Here is a 3,952-nt window from a genome sequence, read left to right as displayed (position 1 = left end):
GGTGCCCCCATTATCAAATAGTAGAAATGACATATAGGGAACTCCTTCTGTCCCCTGATTCAGGCTAACATGTAATGAATACCTACCATGTAAGGGGATATGCACTGGGAACATTCTGGGGTCACTTCATTTAGTCCTTTTGACAGCCTTATGAGGCAGGTCTGGTTATATGCATTATATAAGGCATCTAAGGATTAGAGAAGTTAACTGACATTCAATGCATTGAGCTTGTAAATTGTGGGGCTGGGGTGGTAACTCAGGCCTTCTGACTCCAAACCAGTGTCCTTAAGTCTCCCCAGCCACACCCTGGCCAAACCTGTCAGTCCTTCTTGGTAATCAGGAAATGAGACATTATCAGTGATACACAAAATAAGAGCTATTTGAAAAGCAAATCCCTTCAAATGCTATGAAATCACATGTGCTAGAAAGATCCTAGACCAGCTAGTAGAAATAATTGCAATTTTTGAGTCCTTACTGTTAACTGGGAACAGAATAAGACCTTTTCCCAAATTCCAATCATGTTGTGGTGCCAGAAAATCCATGCAGTAATCCTAAGAAGGTACAGTTACCCTTGAACAATGTTGGGGGGATTTAGAGGCACAGACCCCCCCAATACAGTTAAAAATCAGTGTGTGACCTTTGACTCCCCATAAACTTAACTATTAATATCCTACTATTGACCAGAAGCCTTACCAGTAACATAAAAAGTCAATTAATACATATTTTGTACTGTTACATGTATCGCATGCTGTATTCTTACAATAAAGTAAGCTAGAGAAAGGAAAGTATTATTAAGAAAATCGAAGGATGAGAAAATACATTATAGCACTGTACTGTAAAAACTCTGCATATAGGCAATGCACCCAGTGGCCTGGTGGATCTGTCTCTTGCTTCAAAAATTGTTTGGAGGGAGCAGACCAAGGGATGCCCCTTCTTCCATCCTCCAGCCTCCCTATAACCTCTTTTCACGTCAAAACCTTTGGAACCATCTTCTCAGGCATCCTCTGCCTCCTGGACCAGGCAACACCATTATTTGAGCTTACTGCTGATCAATCATGAGCTCCCAGATTCCTCAGAATTATTCCACTGAGATAGAGTTGCTCCAGCCCCTGGTCACCATGCATCTGCATGCCTCCTAGCTTACCTTTCTCTGGGCTTTTATTTCCACTGCAACAATGTAGCTCCAGAGAGCCAGGCCACATCTTTCTGGAGTTGGGGAAGAGAAGTGCAAGGCTGCCAGAGTCTCTTAAAGAGGCAAAACCAGCATGGTGGCCACACCCTCTTCCAGGACATACAGAAGCTGTCCCAAGATGAGTGGGGTAAAGTGGTGGACTCCATGGAAGCTGCCATAGTTCTGGGAAAGAACCTAAACCAGGCCCTTTTGGATCTGCATGCTCTGGGTTCCTCTGGCACAGATGCCCATCCTTGTGACTTCCTGGAGAACCATTTGCTGGGTGAGGAAAAACTAATCAAGAAGATTAGGACCACCTGAGACCCCTACAGGCTGGCTGGCCCCCAGACTGGGTTGCAAGAGTATCTTTTTTTTAATTTTTTTATTGTTATGTTAATCACCATACATTACATCATTAGTTTTGTATGTAGTGTTCCATGATTCATTGTTTGTGCATAAAACCCAGTGCTCCATGCAGAACGTGCCCTCTTTAATACCCATCACCAGGCTAACCCATCCCCCCACCCTCCTCCCCTCTAGAACCCTCAGTTTGTTTTTCAGAGTCGGTCGTCTCTCATGGTTCGTCTCCCCCTCTGATTTACTCCCCTTCATTCTTCCCCTCCTGCTATCTTCTTCTTTTTTTTTTTTTTCTTAACATACATTGCATTATTTGTTTCAGAGGAATTCTTAATCTCAGGAAACAAACTGAGGGTTGGTGGAGTGGTGGGGGTGTGGGAGGGATGGGGTGGCTGGGTGATAGACATTGGGGAGGGTATGTGCTATGGTGAGCGCTGTGAATTGTGCAAGACTTTTGAATCACAGATCTGTACCTCTGAAACAAATAATCCAATATATGTTAAGAGAGTATCTTTTTGAAAGGCTCACTGTCAAACTTGGTCAGAAGTCCCCAGAGCCCAGCAGCCCTTGAGGGGTTCCTCTGGCATCCCCCGAGGTGTCAGAGCTTCTGCCTGAACTGGTGCCTGCAGCAACTAGGTGGCTTTTTAACCAGCCTGAAGCCCCATCCCAAGCTGTGGACCAAACGGAACTAATTAAGCTTTTTGCAAGAAAAAAAAAAAATCCTTGTTTAAATGGAACTATGAAGTTCAAACCCACATTATTCAAGGGTCACCTGTACTACTCTTACCATCTTCATTTTACAGATAATAAAATTGAAAATCATAGATTCTAAACTCAGTTTATACAACTTGGGATTTAAAATGAGCAATGTGACAAAATAAATCTGTCCTTGATTATGGTAGGTGTTTATATTTCAGAAGGGGTTGCCACTGGAGAAGTCATCATCGAAACATGGGAAGGACATACTTTCAGAATATAGAACATCCCTAAAACTGGCTTTATGAAAAATTAATGTGCTGTCGTTTTTGTCGTTGGTTAAAGCCTTGTCAAAGGCTGGAGCTGGCCCACAGACCTGCATTCAGGAACATATCAGCAAAATAAATAGATGTTTTTAATCCTCATCTTACACTTACTTTCCAAAACATCTAGAACAGGAGCATAAGCTTGATAGGTGTTTTCAGGATGCCATTCACATTTCATTTTGCAAATGGCCTTCAAACATGTACACACACTATCTGAATCCAATCCCCTCTGACTCCATTTAAATTTTTTTTTCTACACTAAACTCTTAATATTGTATTAGTTGGACCAAGAAACAACCACCCCAAAATATTGGAAATGGCCCTCATTAAGGAAGGATTCTTAGCAAGGAGTCAAAGGATAAACTGAAAGGATCCAAAAATTCTTAGAAGCAACTAGCAAATTTTTACCCAAATAGTTATATCTGCTGTGGCTTTAGAACCCAAAGAGCTTAAAAATCACCACTTTAGTTTCAGTCAAGAGCTCACTGAGTAACCCTGGGAAAGTCACTTGACTATTAAGTCATATGGAAATAATGTAATACCTGAAGGATACACCTTTAATGTGAACACTATTGCATGAAATAAAGAGCTTTATAAAACTGACCAGTTATTACTGCTCTGACTCATTTTGCTAAAGAGAAACATATAATATTTTCATAATATTCAGTATCTGGTTCATGAGTGTCCTTTTGTTGCACCCATGTTACTTAGAGGCTCTACTTGATGCTTTAACTATTTTTATTCTTCACCGATTTTTTATTATTCTGTACCCATTGCATTCTGTAAAGTTTATCTTTAATGTGTTCATTGTTTTTTTAATTTTTTTAATTTATTTTTTATTATGTTAATCACCATACATTACGTCATTAGTTTTTGATGTAGTGTTCCATGATTCATTGTTTGAGTATAACACCCAGTGCTCCATGCAGAACGTGCCCTCTTTAATACCCATCACCAGGCTAACCCATCCCCCCACACCCCTCCCCTCTAGAACCCTCAGTTTGTAATATGTTCCAAAATCCTTTAGGTTAAGAATAAATGGTAATAGTTAATATTGCATTTCTGCCTATTGATATGTGGATGGGAGTTCAAATGAAAAGTTAGCTATCTGCAATTGTCCAGGTGACACACAGTCATTCCCAAGGCAGATTAAGGATCATCAGTAAGGACTGTTATAAACCAGAGAATCTCTTCTGAGTAGAAAGGGAGAGCTTGCTGTGCAGATGCCTTCCAAATTTAAAATATTTCCACTTAGGAAAAAATCCAATTAATGTGACTTTGTCACACAAATAAAAAGCTCTCATGTAAGGATGACAGACACCAAGGACACAACCATTAGGCTCTCTTTCAGCCTTGCTGATTTGTCCAAAATGACAGCACATACACACATTATATGGACCTC

The 3,952-nt window shown here is 40.6% G+C and overlaps 1 pseudogene; it reads left to right on the top strand.

Annotated features, from left to right (window-relative positions):
* The first annotated feature begins 1,055 nt into the window (after positions 1 to 1,055).
* Positions 1,056 to 2,099, top strand: LOC118356317 (annotated as a pseudogene).
* The last annotated feature ends 1,853 nt before the right edge of the window (positions 2,100 to 3,952 follow it).

The sequence above is a fragment of the Zalophus californianus genome, chromosome 15 (assembly GCF_009762305.2).
Source record: "Zalophus californianus isolate mZalCal1 chromosome 15, mZalCal1.pri.v2, whole genome shotgun sequence".
NCBI classification, from domain to species: Eukaryota; Metazoa; Chordata; class Mammalia; order Carnivora; family Otariidae; genus Zalophus; species Zalophus californianus.
The sequence above is the reverse complement of the archived record's forward strand: the minus strand, read 5'-3'. Positions and strand labels throughout refer to the sequence as shown.